The 19,088-nt window shown below is 37.3% G+C and overlaps 1 protein-coding gene across 2 annotated transcripts in view; it reads right to left on the reverse strand.

The window, feature by feature from the left end:
• CLCN5 (chloride voltage-gated channel 5) overlaps positions 1-19,088 on the reverse strand; it is a 183,346-nt gene that overhangs the window by 117,303 nt on the left and 46,955 nt on the right. The window contains exon 1 of one of the 2 annotated variants that reach the window (XM_027535519.1): positions 9,146-11,916. The exons of the other annotated variant lie outside the window; for it this stretch is intronic. The gene's annotated coding sequence lies outside the window, so the exon portion shown is untranslated. Of the gene's footprint in view, positions 1-9,145; positions 11,917-19,088 lie in introns of those variants that run through there. 2 annotated transcript variants of the gene reach the window in all.

The following is a 19,088-nucleotide window of genomic DNA, read 5'->3' on the forward strand; positions in this document are numbered from 1 at the left end:
TGAAAAATACAGACTAATTATAATGCTAAATTTTATGCAGTAAATACAATAAAAATTATAGATTTGATTAAATTAAATCTGACCCTGATTATAAAAATACATTTAAAAATGTCTACTTCTGCAAATGGCAACAGAAACAGACTCATGGATAAAGAAAACAAACTTGTGGTTACCAAAGGGAAGAAGGAAGGGATGAGGGGCAGACTATGGGCATGAAATTAACAGATACAAACTACTGTGTATAAAATATATAAGCTGGGCTTCCCTGGTGGTTCAGTGGTTAAGACTCCCAAGTTCCCAATGCAGGGGCCCTGGGTTCAATCCCTGGTCAGGGAACTAAGTCCTACATGCAACAACTAAAGATCCCATGTGCTGCAACTAAGACCCAGAACAGCAAATAAATAAATAAAAATAAGTATAAAATAGATAAACAACAAGGATACAATGTATATCACAGGGAATTATAACCATTATCTTGTAATAGCCTATAATGGAGTATAATCTGCAAAAATAATAAATCACTATGTTGTACACCTAAAACCAATACAATATTGTAAATCAACTATACTTCATTTTTTTAAAGGCTATTCCTTTTAGGTTTTCTAATACAAATTAAAAGATATTAGTCACAGAATCTGTTTCTAAACAAGCAAATTTTAAACCAAAACCAGATATTACAATATATTTTTTTAAAGCACGAGATAATGATTTTTTAAATATCCAGGAAGTAAAACAAAATCTAATGATTTTTAATCAAACAAAAAGCTGATAAATTTAACATGGCAAACACAATTTAACTGAAGAACTATTTCATTATTTCAATATGGGAAAGCAAATTAGCAACAAAAACAACAATGAAAGAGTTCAATATATCAAAAAAAACAATCAATAGAATATAATCATCAAGTTCATCATAATAATAAGGTGGAAAAGTTTGGGAAAGTGTTTTTCACAAAAATTTATCATATGCTCAGACTTAAAAAGTCTCAATAAATACGAAATGGAAGGATTCTTACATAGTAAAAATTATAAGTAGGATAAAAGAATACAAACCACATGGAAATTGTGAAATACAGTTTTCTTAAATGACTACTAAATCAAGAAAGTGACTATTTAAAATTCAAATATGAATCAAAATACACCCATAGCTCTACATGTCTCTCTTAGGAAAAGGATGGTTTAAAAAAAGTAATAAAACGGATAAACCGCTAGTACAATTCAACAAAAGAGAAAAGCATACAAAGTATTGATTTTAAAGATATATAATTAATGCAAAGATGATATACATCATTAGGGCATTCCATATGCAGATTTTCTTTTAAAAAGTGAAAAGTGAAAGTGAAGTCGCTCAGTCGTGTCTGACTCTTTGCGACCCCATGGACTATAGCCTACCAGGCTCCTCTGTCCATGGGATTCTCCAGGCAAGAGTACTGGAGTGGGGTGCCATTGCCTTCTCCAGGGGATCTTCCCGACCCAGGGATCAAACTTGGGTCTCCTTCATTCCAGGTAGACGCTTTAACCTCTGAGCCACCAGGGAAGATTTTCTTTAAAAAAAGAAAAGGAATAATAGTTTTCTTTTCTAGAAAAGAAAACTCAAGTACCCAAAGTGAAATCAGGAATCTAAGTGAAATCTAGACCAAAGAAATAAAAAACATTATCAATAAATTTCAAAAGAAACAAAAATGGCACTTAAATATCTAAATAGTAAATGAATAATAATTCTATCACACAAAGATTCCTTAAAAGTGTTCTATCTAACTCATTTTCATGTAGTGAAAATCAGTTTGCACTAAATCTGACTTAGGGCTATACTCTGAAAAGGAAAATTATAGTTTGGTCCTATCTGTGAACATAGATGTAAAATTCTAAACAAAATTTTACCATACACCAGCAGTTTAAAATAATTGATCTTCATGGGCATTAAGATTTTAGCCTGAGGCTAATTTTAAATAAGACCAGAGATTCACAAGAAAAACAGAAAAAATAAAATTAAGTGAATAAATAATAGTTAAAATAAGAGCTGACTCATTGGGAAAGACCCTGATGCTGGGAAAGACTGAGGGCAAGAGGAGAAGGGGGCAACAGAGGATAAGATGGTTGGATGGTAACACTGACTCAATGGATAAGATTTAGCAAACTTTGGGAAATAGTGAAGGACAGGGAAGCCAGGTGGGCTGCAGTTCACAAGGTCGCAAAGAGTTGGGCATGACTTGCCGACTGAACAACAACAAACAGTTTAAATGGCCTGAAAATTCAGTATTCATTTCTGATTTTAAAAGAAGGATTTTCTTTTAACTATAAATATGGTATGTCTGAGAGAAATCGACACTATTAAAGCACACACACTAGAGCTATTCATCCAAAAAAAAAAAAAAAAAGGCAGAAAACTACACAAAGATATCTAGTCACCATTCCTAATTAATCACGTTAGAAAACTGAATCATTGTAACCATGTATGAAAAATGAACAAGTAACATAAGGAGATAAAATTAAAACAATAATATTTGCACATTATATAATTATATAACCTAAAAAACAAAGATATTCAAGAAACAAAATTAAAAGTAATGAGTTCAACAATGGGGTAAATTATAAGATAAAATCTAAAAACTCTTTCACATTCCAATAATAAACATCTACAGAAATTTGTTTTACCACAGCAACAACCACCAGAAAAAATTAACCCAAGAGTTACCCTAACTGGGCGCATGTATGTCATGGGGACTAAACACGGCAAAGATGACAACAGTTTAATACAATACAGAAACATTTAGGACTTCATTTCCACCTGGACATTTACTGAATCCTGTCAATTTTACTTCTGTAATGTGACAGTATGATGTACAAATAGTTTGTCATCTAACTATAACTATAAAGTTAATGCTCAAGTTTCTCAGAACAAGAAGTTAGAGACAGACGGTTTCTATAAAAGGAATGAATGAAATAAACCACAACTAAATGACTACTTACTACAATATTTACCCACTGTGTTAGTAAAATAATACAGATAAAGCCAAATAAGTGTGGGCTATTTTGAGTAATGAAGACACACTCAAGATGCTGTTGACTATACAACCCCATAAACAAACTGTCTGACCCAGTACTCTCAGTCCAGGAACAGATTCCCCCACCACACCCCCAAATTAGATAGCTCCTCTCCCATGTAAAAAGGGTGTTTTGTACAAAAGATGTTTGTCACAACTGCATTCATAATCTGTTTTAAAAATCCCAGAGATGTGATTAAAACAACTCCGTTATAGTACTTATTTCCCTTACTCATTGATCATTTGAGTGATACACACATAAATAAAACATGCAGTCTCTAATCTCAAGAAACTTGGGTGATTATTTAATTCAACCATTTAAATAAATGTTTATATCATGCTACATGATACATGAAAATGTAAAAAATAATGTTAGCTGAAGAGGTCTATCAGTGACAAAGCAAAAAAACTGGACAATCTATGGTGAAAGCAATGTGGCAAGATTTTCTCTCTACACACACACAAATAGAAACAAAGGAGAGAGACAAGAATGTGTAAGAAATAGACAAGAATATAAACATTTGGTGTTCTAAATCTGTGGAATAGTTTTCCACATACACATACAAATTTGCACTACAACTTCTATAATGCTTTCAATGGCAAAGTTTGGCATTATCTACCTGTTTCTATTTATATTTTTTAGAGGGAAACTAGTTGTGTATTAATATATGTAATTCAGTACACCCCTCTTTTTCCTTCTCCTCTGATTCTCTTCTGTCAATAACATAAAACTCAAGTAGTTCTTGTGAATTACTTGCTGCATTTATTGAAGAGTAGGTTTTATGTTCCCTTTTTCTAATTTTAAAACCAGATGAATGGTATATGTTATATTTCTTTACTTTTAAAAAGTTGCTTTTTTAAAACTTGTGATTCTTAACTGAAATCTTCCAGTGGGTCAGTGATCCTTGAGAGAAAAAAATAAAATACAAGCTTCCTCACCATGTTTTATGTGATGTTACTTGTTGGAATGTAAAAAGAAATCTTCAAAGTCCACATAACAAGTTTCCCACCAGGGAGCGGGGCAGGGGGCGGTGGTGAATGGGCTCTACATTTAGGCTCCCCTGGCCCTTTAAGACATTTTAAGGGACTTTAGTCTTAAAACTTCTAACTTATTTTGCTCCTAAATGTCACCTACATTAAAAACAGTGTTTTGTTTCTGTTGCCACTCTGAAAGACAGCTCAAAATTAGGAGATTAAAAACAGAGAAAGAAATGAGCAGGGGTGATAATGGCGGTTGAAGGGAAAAGAGGAATGGCGACTCAAGCCAAGACAACTTCCCCAGATTCCTTCACATGTATGGCCACTGGTTCCAGTTAGAAGCATCACAAAGCCTTCAGACTCAGAGGCAAAGAACACAGGATCCAAGGACTTAGGCTAATTTCCTTAATGATGCCACTGAGAGTCTGGTGAATTTAATCTTTAGAAGGTTTATTCTATTGGTTTCAGATTCATATTTTAGCTCAAACACAATTAACGATAGTTCAAATACATTCTTCTCTGTGTTCTTTGTTATTCTCTCAGAAGCTCAACAGCTGCTGCTCTCTGGCTACTAGAGAGAAATGAATTTAGTAATATTTGGATTTAAACTCTGAATCTAGAAAGACCTGACTTCTGTACTTAAAAACTTCACTTAGAAAATAAGTAAATAAACAGAATAAAAATCTGCTAAGACTCCTAACACATGGAAAAATAAAATAAAATACCTATGGTATGAAAGTGAAAGTGTTAGTGGCTCAGTCATGCTCAATTCTTTGTGACCCCATGGACTGTAGCCTGCCAGGCTCCTCTGTCCAGGGAACTCTCCAGACAAGAATACTGGAAGGGGTTGCCATTACCTTCTCCAGGGGATCTTCCTGACCTAGGCATCAAACCCAGGTCTCCTGCATTGCAGGCAGATTACCATCTGAGCCACAGGGGATTCCCTACCTATGATATCTTCCTGTGCAATTTCAAGATACAGTTTTCTGTTTATCACTTTTTTTTTTTTTTTTTTTTTGGTTAAGTAGGTAGTATAAGGGTTCAGTTTCCAGATTAAAAAGTAGGGAAATATTTTTTAAGTAGGGAAAGACATGTACAAGGCTCAGAGATGGATAAATGCATTTACCATGAAATCTGAAATTAGAATTCAAGCAACTTCAACTATGTGGGAGAATGGGTAGCAGAAAAAGAATTCACACAATGTCTTTGAATTACAGTGTGAGAAAGGGTTTATTGGGGAAAGGAACTTTCAAAAAATGCTTTTGGGAAAAAAATTAAAAACTCATTCCAGATGAGTCAAGGATTCAAACTTTTAAAAATTTTTGAGACACTATAATAAAATGGTATACTAACGCATATATATGGAATTTAGAAAGATGGTAACAATAATCGTGTATACGAGACAGGAAAAGAGACACTGATGTATAGAACAGTCTTTTGGACTCTCTGGGAGAGGGAGAGGGTGGGATGATTTGGGAGAATGGCATTGAAACATGTATAATATCATATATGAAACGAGTCTCCAGTCCAGGTTTGATGCACGATACTGGATGCTTGGGGCTGGTGCACTGGGACGACCCAGAGGGATGGTATGGGGAGGGAGGAGCGGGGAGGGTTCAGGATGGGGAACACATGTATACCTGTGGCAGATTCATTTTGATATATGGCAAAACCAATACAATATTGTAAAGTTAAAAAATAAAATAAAATTTAAAAAAAAGAAAGCAAAAAAAAAGAAAGAAAATGGAAGGGTGCATTTATACTCAACGTGTGAAAGAATTCTATTAATACCAAAACAAAAGAAGAAATCATCACCTATAGGTGATGAATGTGACTAAATAAAAATAAAACTTTTCATACATTAAAAAATTTACAAAGTTTAAAAAGAAAGCAATACAGTCTCCCAGAATAGTGGAAATAAAAACAAAAATAAACAAATGGGACCTACTTAAACTCAAAACCTTTGCCACAGCAAAGGAAACAATAAACAAAATCAAAAGACAACTCACAGATTGGGAGAAAATATTTGCAAATAATGTGATTTACAAGGGATTAGTCTCCAAAATTCACCAACAGCTTATGATGCCTAACGGCATCACAACAAACAACCCAGTCAAAAACGGGCAGAAGACCTAAACAGACATTTCTCCAAAGACATACAAATGGCCAAAAGACATATAACAAGATGCTCAACATTTCTCATTATTAGAGAAATGCAAAACAAAACTATAGTGATATATCACCTCACACCAGCAAGAATGGCTATCATCAAAAAATTGACAATAAACATTGGAGAGAGTGTAGAGAAAAGGGAATCCTCCTACACTGTGGGTGGGAATGTAAATTGGTAGAGCCACTATGGAGAACAGTATGGAGTTTTCTTAAAAAAACTAAACATAGAGCTACCCTATGTCCCTGCAATCCCAGTCTTGGGCATATACTCTAAGGAAAAGATGATCTGAAAGGATACACGCACCCCAATGTTCACTGCAGCACTGTAGCCAAGACTTGGAAGCAACCTAAATGTCCATTCACAGGGGAATGGATAAAAAAAGATGTGGTACATATATACAATGGAATATTACTACTAGGCTATTAAAGAATGAAATAATGTCATTTGCAGGAACATGGATGGACCTAGAAGTTGTCATGCTGAGTGAAATAAGTCAGACAGAGGAGAAATATATGGCATGAAATCCCATAAATGCAGAATCTAAAAAGAAATGATACAAATGAACTTACCTACTAAACAGAAACAGACTCACAGACTTAGAGAACAAACTTACAGTTGCCAGTGGGGGATGGTGGCGAGGAGGAGAATAGGGAGTTTGGTATCTACATGTACACACTGCTATATTTAAAATGGATAACCAACAAGGACCTATTGTATAGCACATGGAACTCTGGTCAATGTTATGTGGCAGTGTGGATGGGAGGGGGGTTTGGGAAAGAGTGGAGATAGCTGAGTCCCTTCATTGTTCACCTGAAACTATCACAACATTGTTAATTGGCTATACCCCAATACCAAATACAAAGTTTAAAGCTTAAAAAAAAAGAAAACAAAAAGTTTGAAAAACAAAAATAAACAATTTTTTAATTTTAAAAAATAAAAAGAAAGCAATCCAGATAAAAGCAGCCATGATTTTGATGAAAAAAGAACTTAACATAGAAAATAATGAAGATCTAATACAACCTGATAGTTAATACTACTTTCCTTTGGGTTAGTGGCTAAAAAATATAAAAATCTTATGTCAGTCATCAAAAAAGGAACACCAGAATCTGTTTAGACTCATCAGCAATTAAAGCACTACCTATTAACTCTTACAGCCATATTTTATTCTCCTGATAAACAATACTAGTTTTTAAGGATACAGTATTCTATTGGCTCCAGGTGAATTAGTTAAAGCACAAATAGTAGAAAAATCCGTATTTTTCAGTCACTGGCATTTTATATACTGACCATTTCCATGTACCACTAGGATAGTTCTACAACTTTTAGGGTGTATTTTTAGCATTTTAGTTCCTTTCAGATTTTTTTTAATTTCAGATTTTTAGTCATTTATGCCTAAATCTATTTGTTTGGCAATCTTTCATAAATATTTTTCCACTTTATTTCTGCCATTAAATGAAACTGCTTTTGGAAATTTGGTTGAAAATATTTCCAGCCACAAGCTTATTTATCAATTAATAATTTTTGTACACATTCTGGTGATTTTATATTTAAAGCATACTTTTAAGAAGACATTTTGGGCTATTTTAATTATTTTGATTCAATAAAGCCTATCTTATAAAGAGAAACAAAGCTTTCAACAGCATTGAAGGACTGGCTGAATTTATTCTAAAGTGGCATTAGATATTAAATATTATTTTATGATAGAGGTATCAGACCAACATGCTGTACATCTTAAAACAATGTTATATGTTAATCATATCAACAAAAATAAATGTCAATTTAAATATGTAATATAAAACTAAGAGATGTATACATATAATTAATTCAGCATCCCAATAATGTTGTATCATTAATCCTAAATACATTAGACAGTTCTAGACTTTTAATGTGACTAATTAGAATTTATAAAAGTAAAGTCGCTTCAATACAAAAGAATTATAGGCAACAAAAAGTGAAGAAAGCATAGCTAAAGAAGTAAAACGGGCAGAGAAGTTAAGAAGTCACCTGAACACTTGGAGGACATTTTTTAAATTCACAAAGATATGGCCAAACAAGTAGATATGTATGATGGGCTGAAAGTGAGTTATATTTGTAGAGTCTGAAAAAATTTGAGGCAGAACAGAACTAATTTGAGGCAGAAAAAAAGCTTCAAAACTATCCTGTGATACACAGAAACCAGCAATGTGAGAAAACCGTAGACAAGTTCATTCTTTCAAACAAATCATCTGCTTCCCAAAAGTTTTTAAACTGATCAATGGTTAAACTGTGGTATATTAGTGATGAACTAAAATCTAGCCATCAAAACACGAAAAGTGATAATGTGTGGCCCATGGTGGAGGGTGTGAAAAGAACTGAGCTGTAGTCAAGACTTCAATAAAATAAAATGAAGACAGAACACCAAACATCTGTTGTTTGGTAAAAATCACAAAGACACAAAGAGATAAGAGTTGCATAAATAGTTGGTACTCTGTGAGGAGGGTATTGCCCTCTTTTAAGATATATTAGTATATAGTAAATAAAAACATCACATTATCTTCAATTTATTTATGCTTGTTTCAGAGGACAAAATGCCCCCCATCTTCTCCAAAGCTGGCCCCTAACCTGCATTTTGACTATCCTCACCTTTGTGTGGGCCTGTGCTTCAACTGTCTCCGAGGGACCCCTGTATTTCCAGTGACACATGTAGTCCACTCCTCCCATTTAAAACAGAATCACAAATACTCCTTTATTTTAATCTTGCTGTCCCCTCCAGTAATATACACCCCCCCCCCGCCCCCGCCATCCATAGAGACTCTGCTCCTACCTTTACCTTCCACATTAGTTGGAAAAAATGTCCATCCTTTCGGGAAAGTCTATAGGCCAAACCTACCCAACCACTACTTTATCCTGTCTCTTGGTCTTCTATGCAATATAACTACATAAAAAAAAAGTAGTTAAGGGATCAGCTTACCCCAGGTCACAATACTGATTTACAACAGAGAGAAAAATCTGAATCCAGAAAGCTTGACACCAGTTGCCCATGGCCACAAAAGACCCTTATGCTCCCTGTCCCTCTTCCAGGTGATTGAGATCCGCTAGTTACAGGCAACTGGAGAGGAGCAGCTGTCACCATCACAGCTGAATTGGCTTTAAGCTGGCTGGCCCAGCCCTGCCTGACACCTGCTCCATGCTCTAAAATCAGCCTTTGTACAGCCTGGCTTCTGAGAAAGAGGAGACACTAGGAGGAAATGGGGGTGGGGGGAAAGTGGTTCTTTTGTTAAAAGTCTTCCTCCATAGAACTTCTTTGGGGGAATCTTAGACCACATATTTTGAAAAATCTCCCTGTGGTTATGATGTACAACCTTGGGTACTGAGTCCAGTCCAATAAGGGGAGGTACGAAGATATATCAGATAACCTCTAGGAAACTGATCACTACAGCAACTCTGTTGCTGTGTTAATTACAGTAGTCTTGGAGAAAAACATACCAGGGTTTAGAATTCTATCCCTGACACTTATTTGCTGTCTGACTCTAGCCCCATCATTTTACTTAGAGCCTCAATTTCCTCATACTACAAACTGGGGATACCACCATTAATTTCCCTGGCTTATGAAGTGTGCTTAAAAATTCACTGCACTGTGCCTGACACACATATAGTCATGAAAGCTCCTTCTAAAGGAAAAAAAAATTAAAGTTTTCCATGGAAAATAACTGCTTTAAAAATACAATCAACATTAGGGAGCAGTTCCCTAACATACTCAACTTGTTAGGGAAACAAATCCCTAACACCAGCACCTATTTTAACTCCCTCTCCCAACACAGACAAGGCTCTAAAATTCTTTTCTCCCCTCACATCCACTCAATAAAAAGCTTCTTCATAAAACTATCCAATCTTAATGGCTCTGAGTATCTACTATTTATGATACAAGTTTTTTCCCCTGAAGAAGACTTTTCCTCTCCCATTGTCTGATCTATATCCTTGACTTCCTTAATGAAGCTTGAGAAAAATTTCTGTTCTGAAGTTGACTACTGGTTTCTTCCCAGAGAACCAAAATTAGCCTAAGGCACCTGCCTAGCTTTTCCTATGACCACCGTGCACCCAAGCAGAACAAACTGGCCATGGGATCTAGTTTACCTCTTCTGCCTACTGCTCTGGTATAACCTTTGAAAATACTTTTTAATTTACTGTGACAGCAACTCTCCACTGTAAAAATAGCTATGTACATAAACTAAAGCCTGAAAGAAAACACAAAAAGAATAAGAGCTTCTGTGTTAGAAGGATGAGAGTCCTGGCTAGTTATTTCCAGAAACCTAACATTAAATACAAATTTTTACAAGTGGTTCTTCCACACAGATGACTGCAAACTGAAAGCTTTCAGGCCCCCGCTACTCAAACCTGCCACTTCTGAACGACATTATCCTTGCCTCGCTCCATTTCAGGAGTCTTAACTATTAGCAGCAGTCGCACCTCCCTTTGCCTGTTCTCATATTTAACAACTCTTCAGAAATACCTGATATCAAGGACCACTTCACCCTGGAGCCCATAACTTCCTGTGGACTGTTTTACCATTATTCGTTACCCACTCTCCCACCCCAGGAGTCTCTTGGAGTTTTGGCCCTGGCTTTATTACCAGCCCACTTTCCCCACCCTCTGAAGTGAAACCAAGGACTCCTAACCACGGGACTTCCAGGGAATGCCTGCCAACCGGGGTTTTTTACTTTAGAAGTGGTTCTCAAATGTCGGCCTGCACCACAACCCCATGGAGAGCTTGTTCAAAAACAGTTGGCCCATCCCTGGAGTTTCTTTCAGTGGCTTTGGAGTGGGATCTTAGAATTTGCCTTTCTATTGGTTCCCAGGTGGATGCCGTCACTGCCAGGAGTGGGGGGCACACTTTGAGAACCACTGCTTTAGGCAGAAGAGAGCTAAACTTGGTTAGACCTGGGTTTCTCAACCTCAGCCCTACTGATATTTTGGACTGGATAACTGTTATGGAGGGTTATCTTGTGCACTATAGGATGCTTAGCATCCTTGGCCTCTACTCAATGCTTATAACCACGTGCCCCTCCCCCAAGTCAACTGTCATAATCAAAAGTATCTCCAGACATTGTCAAGTGTTCCAAGTTGGGGGTGGGGAGAGGCAAAATAACCCCTGGTTAAGAACCACTGACTTAGTCAAGTTCCCTTTTAGTGAAGTGATGAAACTTCTTCCTCTTGTTCATAAAATGCAAATTCTTTTCCAGATGTGATCATTTTTGTTTAATTCATCCATGCACCCATCCCACTACGTGTCAAGCACTGGCGGGCTACTCATAGGTTGATGAACAGGTCCCTGCTTTTATTGCAATTACAATTAATAGAAGAGACAGTGTAAACAGTAGGCTCTGGAAACTGTGGGGACATGGAACAAGGGGACACAGCAGGCTTTCTGAAAGATTATGATAAAGATGGGCAGGAGTTGGCCAGACAAAAGGGATAGGGGAGGAAAATTCCAGGCAGAAGTCATGGGGGCAACAAAGCATGAGAATCAGGGAACTACCAGTTGTTCCCTATAGCTGGAGGCAATCATCATTTTTGCCCTGTGTAGGAAGGGGCAAGTTAGGGGAAAACAATATTATCAACTCTTTAACCTTTCTATCTCCTATATCCATTTCTGATAATTCTCTGTCCTTCCTCCATTTGTACCTTAAGCTATAGCCATTTTTAAAATTTTATTTTATTGAAGTATAGTTGATTTACAATGTTAATTTCTACTGTACAGCAAAGTGATTCTGTATATATACTTTTTTCATATTCTTTTCCATTATGATCTATCACAGGATACTGAATATAGTTCCCTGTGCTACAGAGTAGGACCTTGTTGTTTATCCAAGCTATAGCCATTTTAAACATCTTTCTACTAACCTTGGAGCCCTATAGAATCACTTTCTCCAGGTGTCTGTATTAAATTATTCCCTTTACTTCTATCATGACACCCATTACACTTAGTTATAACTGTTTTTGTCTGTCTGCCCTTACACTAAGTCCACAATCTCCATTAGAGCAGGGACCATGGCTGCCCTTTCTTCAATGTATTTCCAGTGTCCTGAACAATGTCAAGCACAGACAAGCCACTCAAACTAAACATCACGTGAATGAATAATGTCCTCAAATTCTATATGTCCCAAACTGAACACTCACCAACACCTTCCTTCCCCCAAACCAGGTTCTACTTCTATATTCATATCCCATCCCTCCACCTCCTACATACCCCATGAACATAGTCTCATCAACATCTTGGCATAATCCCTCACTTCTTGTTTTTCTCATTCCATATATTCATCTTAGAGTCTTCAATGAGAAGCAACATCTATCCCCTGAACCTCAGTAAATACTCCATCTGGCAGATAGACTACGGAAAGAGCATGGGGTTTGGGATCAAATTAGAAGTGGGCTCCTCTCACTCCTCCTTCTTAATTACTAGGTGATTTTGAACAAGTTATAATCTCAGAACCTTAGTTCCCTTACCTTTAAATGGGTTTAACAGTATCAACCTTACATAGGTTGTTATGAAGTTAAATGTTATGTTGCTGCTGCTAAGTCACTTCAGTCGTGTCCGACTCTGTGCGACCCCATAGACGGCAGCCCACCAGGCTCCCCCATCCCTGGGATTCTCCAGGCAAGAATACTGGAGTGGGTTGCCATTTCCTTCTCCAATGCATGAAAGTGAAAAGTGAAAGTGAAGTCGCTCAGTCGTGTCCGACTCTTTGCGACCCTATGGACTGCAGCCTACCAGGCTCCTCTGTCCATGGGATTTTCCAGGCAAGAGTACTGGAGTGGGGTACCATTGCCTTCTCCGAATGTCATGTTACTCAATAATAAATATTTCCTTTACCCTCAAAGCATCCCTAGCAGGAGTAAGTAGCAGTCAGGAAGCCATGTAAAGAGATAAATAAGAAAGTCAATAAAATGGGAAAGATTGAGAGGGATAACACGAAAAGCCAAAGAAGAAATAAAAATGTAATCCCATGAGAGACCCGTATTTACTTTCCTACTGTTTTCTTTTCTCAAAATTTAACATTTATGCTGACCAGGCACACAGTAATATCCAAGAGAAATGAAAACATATGTCTACCAAGAAACTACTGTTCATAGTAGCATTATTCATAATAGTACATAGGTGGAAACAACCCTAATGTCCATGAACTAGTGAATGGATAAACAAAATATGGTATATCAATACAATGGAATTTTATTAGGCAGTAAAAAGGAATGAAGTACAGTTACATGGATGAACCATGAAAACATTATGCTAGGTCAAAGAAACCAGACACAAAAGATCACGTATTGCAGTCACATGATTCCATTTATATGAGATTATCTAGAATAGCAGAGAAGGCAATGGCACCCCACTCCAGTACTCTTGCCTGGAAAATCCCATGGGCAGAGGAGCCTGGTAGGCTGCAGTCCATGGGATCGCTAAGAGTCGGACACAACTGAGCGACTTTACTTTCACTTTTCCCTTTCATGCATTGGAGAAGGAAATGGCAACCCACTCCAGTGTTCTTGCCTGGAGAATCCCAGGGATGGGGGAGCCTGGTGGGCTGCTGTCTATGGGGTCTCACAGAGTCAGACACGACTGAAGTGACTTAGCAGCAGCAGTATCTAGAATAGGCAAACCTACAGAGAGAGAAAGTAGAGTAGTGGTTTCCTAGGGTTGGGGGGGGGAGTGAATATACTTAAAACCATTGAATCATATACTTTAAATGAGTGAGTTGATGATATGTGAATTATATATTTTTAAAAGATTTTATTTTTATTTACTTTAAATTAATTAATTTATATTTTGGCTGTGCTGAGTCTTTATTGCCATGTGTGGGCTTTCTCTAGTTGTAACAAGTAGAGGCTACTCTCTAGTTGAGGTGTGCAGGCTTCTCCTTGCAGTGGCTTCTCTTGTTGCAGAGCAAAAACTCTAGGTCATGTGGACTTCAGTTGTGGCACATGGGCTCAGTAGTTGTGGCTCACGGGCTCTAGAGTGTAGGCTTAGTAGTTGTGGCCCATAGGCCTAGCTGCCCTGTGGTATGTGGGATCTTCCCAGAACAGCAGTGAACCAGTGTCCCCTGCACTGCAAAGTGAACTCTCAACCACCACAGCACCAGGGAAGCCCATGAATTATATCTTAATAAAGCTGTCTAAAAAGTATAATAGAAGAACAGCTGGAAAATGGAAAAAAATATTTTTTCTAATTATTTTCTTCCTATATCCTAGTAGACTGCAAGAAGATCTAACCAGTCCATCCTAAAGGAGATGAGTCCTGAGTGTTCATTGAAAGGACTGATGTTGAAGCTGAAACTCCAATACTTTGGCTACCTGATGTGAAGAGCTGACTCATTTGAAAAGACCCTGATGCTGGGAAAGATTTAAGGCAGGAGGAGAAGGGGACAACAGAGGATGAGATGGTTGGATGGCATCACTGACTCAATGGACAAGAGTTTGGGTAAACTCCAGGAGTTGGTGATGGACAGGGAGGCCTGGCGTGCTGCAGTCCATGGGGTTGCAAAGAGTCAGACACAAGTGAGCGACTGAACTGAACTGATCCTAGTAGATTATCTTATATATTCCACTCTAAGGAATGCCACCTTTGACTAAAGAGAAATTGTCTTGCTATAGAGAAAGTCTCTCTGGCACTAGCCATGAAAAGGATTCACCAGCATTGCCAGACAGGCTGGTAAGGGAAAATAGAGCCAGGCGTGAGTTGAAACAAAGGTCAATGTCCTAGACCAGCTTTTCTCAGACCTGAATGTACATGTGTATCAACTTGGGACTTGTTTTCCCAGGGCTGGTGTGGATGTATAATGAAAGAATGTACTAAAATGCATTACAATTGGTAACACATGATATAAATGTTGCTGTTACTCAGCCAAGTCAAATGTTTCTGAGGATGTGTGGGGTCACTGTGAGAGGAGGAAGGGAAATAGCAATAAAGTTTCCTTTTTCTTTCTCTGCTTAAGGAAATGACAGCCACTTAACCTCACTGGGCCCCAGTGTCTTTAAATCTATATGTTAGAAAGCATCTGGCACAGGTTTTAGAATCATACAATCTTAAATGGCTTAAACATTCCTAAGCATTAAAGTCACGTGTAGATAGCTGAGAGCTTATTCAGCAAGGTCACTTGGTGTGGAAAGATAAAAACTCTGGGGTCAGAAATCCTGGGGATGGGGCCCAGGTCTAACACTTGCTAAGCTTTATATCTTTAGTAAATTCCTCAGTGTTTCTTCATATTTGATAGGAGTGGGAAAATACATCTTGCCTGCGTCACAGGGTGGTGGTAGGATCAGATGCATTGACAGCAAAAGCATTTTGTCAAACTCTGGATGGGCTGCTTCACAAATCTTTTTATTGTATATGTCTATCAGTAGAAAAACAGAGAAGAATCTGAAAAGAATTATTTATATATATATATGTGTATATATATATATATATATATATGACTGAATCACTTTGCTGTACATCTGAAACAAACACAACATTGTAAATCAACTATAATTCAAATAAAATAAATAAATTACAATACAGAGTTGAAAAACCAAAGTTTGAAAAAAATAAAACCTAAAACACACACATACAAAAAGAAAAACACTACTATGGACTCTCATGTATTAATATTATGTACAATATAAAACATACAGGCTTCCCAGGTGGTGCCAGTGGTAAAGAACCCACCTGCTTACACAGATGTGAGAGATCCCTGGGTCAGGAAGATCCCCTGGAAGAGGGCATGGCAACCCACTCCAGTATTCCTGCCTGGAGAATCTCATGGACAGAGGAGCCTGGTAGGCTACTGTCCACAGGGTTGCACATAGTCAGACATGACTGAAGAGACTTAGCACATATAAAACATATACAAAACAGAGGGAAGAAGCATGGGGTAAAAATACAGGATTAGATTCCATGGTATAACAATCAATGTTTAAGTTTACTGAAATTGATAACTATCCTACAGTTCTGTAACACTTTATCTCTATTCCTAAGAAATATACATGCAATTCTTTAGGGACCTGATGCAAAGAACTGACTCATCTGAAAAGACCCTGATGCTGGGAAAAATTGAAGGTGGGAGGAGAAGGGGATGACAGAGGATGAGATGGTTTGATGGCATCACCAACTCAATGGACACTGAGTTTGAGTAGGCTCCAGGAGTTGGTGAAGGACAGGGAAACCTGGCGTGCTGCAGTCCATGGGGTCACAAACAGTTGGATGCGACTGAGAGACTGGACTGAACTGAACTGATAGGGCCATGATGTACGCACTTTACCCTCAAGAGGTGCAGAAAATATGTGTACAAGCATACACAGCCACACACCAGGGCCTGCAAATGGAGTAAAATGTTAAAAGCAGGTGAATCTGTGTAAAAGGTGTAAGGGTGGTCTTTGTTTGCTTTTCTCTTTTTCTGGCAAAGTTTCAGTAAGTTTGAAATTATCTTCAAATAATTTTTTTTAAAACTAGAAAATCTAATCATTGGGACTTACAGAATGGTGAGGTAATGAACTTGGCCCACTCTCTCCTCAGCAAAGCAACAATTTACGTGGTAAAAATTATTTTAAAAAATAACCATTTTAAGTCTCTAGAAATTGTCCTAAGGGTGTACAGCAAATGGAAGAAAGAAAGAAAATACACTGAAGAAAATCTATTAAATCTCAGTAAGAATGGATGGTATTTGAGCTACAACCTGCTTCTTATTACACTCCCCAAAGCTTTGTGTGACAGGGGCTCTACCCTGAGTAGCCAAGAAGATGGGGGCTCCTTCCCTTCCTGGGGCGGGGGGGCAGGTTGCTGGTATTCCTCATTCACCTGCCCTCTGTTGCAGAAGTTGCATTCTGATCAGGAGCAGCCAAGAAGATTAAGTCTCCCTTGCTCACCCAGCTCACAGTTGCAGGGAAGAAACTCTATTCCAGGTGTAGGAGGATAAGAACACTGGGCCCTGTTCACCCTCACTCCAGCTAACTCCTAGGACAGAGGCTCCAACATCCTTTTGTAATAAAACCATCAATAAACTAGGCATAGAAAAGAACTTTCTCAACTTGATTAAATGCTACCAAAAAAAAAAAAAACCAGAGCTAACATTATAACTAATGTTGAAAGACAACACTTTCCTCCTAAAATCAGGAAAAACACGAGGTGTACAAACTCACATTTTCTACACAATACTGTCCTGGAAGTTCTATCCAAGGCAGTAAGGCCAGAAAAAGAAATTAAAAGCATCCAGATTGGAAAGTAAGAAGCAAAACTATCTACAAATACAAATGACATGACCATGTATACAGAAAATCCTAAGGAAGTCACTAAAAACCTATGAGAACTAATAAATGAGTTCAGCAAAGTTGCAGGACACAAGGGTAACTAAAAATCAATAGCATTTTCATACACTATCAATGAACAATCTGAAATGAAATTTAAAAAACAACTGCATTTATAATACCATCAAAAGTAGTAAGATACATAGGAATAAATTTAACAAAAGAAATGAAATTTATACTCTGAAAATTCTATAATATTCTTAAAAGAAATTAAACAAGACCTAAATAAATGGAAAGACATCCATGACAGACAATAGCAAGTGTTGGCAAGAATGTGAAGAAATTGGAACCCTCATACATTGCTTCTAGGAATGTAAAACACGGCAGTTGCTTTTGAAAAAAAAATGGTTTGGTAGTTTCTCAAAATATTAAACAAAGATTTATGATATGACAGCAATTCCACTCCTCAGTATATAGCCAAAAGAAATGAAAATATAATGACATAAATGAGTTAAAAGTAAGAGACAATTTAAGGCCACAATGAGATACCACTATGCACCTAATAAAATGGCCAAAATCAAATACACTGACCAATATCAAGTATTGGGACAGATGTGGAACAACTGAAACTCAATGACTCTATCATTTTACATTTCCACCAGCAACCACTTTAGACAACAGGTTGGCAGATTCTTAAAAGTTAAACATACACCTATCATATGACACAGTCATTCCAATCATAGCTATTTACTCAATAGAAATAAAAGCATATGTCCATAGAAAGATTTCCTCAAAAATGTTCACAGCAGCATTATTCATAGTACCCAAAAACCAAAAATAATTCCAATGTCCATCAGCAGAAGAATGGATAAATAAACTGTAGTACGTCCATAAAATAGGATAATAAAAACCAATGAACTACTGGTATGTACAACATGGATGAATCTAAAAATAATTAGGCTTAACAAAAGGAGTCAAACAAAAGAATCTACATAGTGTATGATTCCACTTACATGACTCTAGGAAATGCAAATTGATACAGAGTGATAGAAAGGACACATTGCTGGCAGTGGCAGGGGTGGGGTTCCCACTGGCTGAGAAGGGAGGAATTAATACAGAACAAGGAAGAAACTTTCAGAGGTAAAGGATACCTTCTTGATTCTGATGATAGCTTCATGCTGCTGCTGCTGCTAAGTCGCTTCAGTCATGTCCGACTCTGTGTGACCCCATAGACGGCAGCCCACCAGGCATAGTTATATGCATATTTCAAAACATCATATTACACACTTTATTCTTTTAGTTTTATTTTTATTGAAGTATACTTGATTTACAATGTTGTATCAGTCTCTGCTGTATAGGAAAGTGACTTAGATATTATATACATACACATATTTTTTATTGTATTATTTTCCATTATGGTTTATCACAGAATATTGAATATAGTTCCCTTCATGGATCACAGCCTTGTCAAGGCAAAGGGGTTTGTGTAACTCAGTGAAGCTATGAGCCATGGGCATAGCCATGCTTATGACAGAAAGGTCATGGTGAAGAGTTCTGACCAAACATGGTCCACTAGAGGAGGATAGGACAACCCACTTCAGTATTCTTGCCTGGAGAACCCCAAGGACAGTATGAAAAGG

The sequence above is a fragment of the Bos indicus x Bos taurus genome, chromosome X, assembly GCF_003369695.1.
Source record: "Bos indicus x Bos taurus breed Angus x Brahman F1 hybrid chromosome X, Bos_hybrid_MaternalHap_v2.0, whole genome shotgun sequence".
NCBI lineage: Eukaryota > Metazoa > Chordata > Mammalia > Artiodactyla > Bovidae > Bos > Bos indicus x Bos taurus.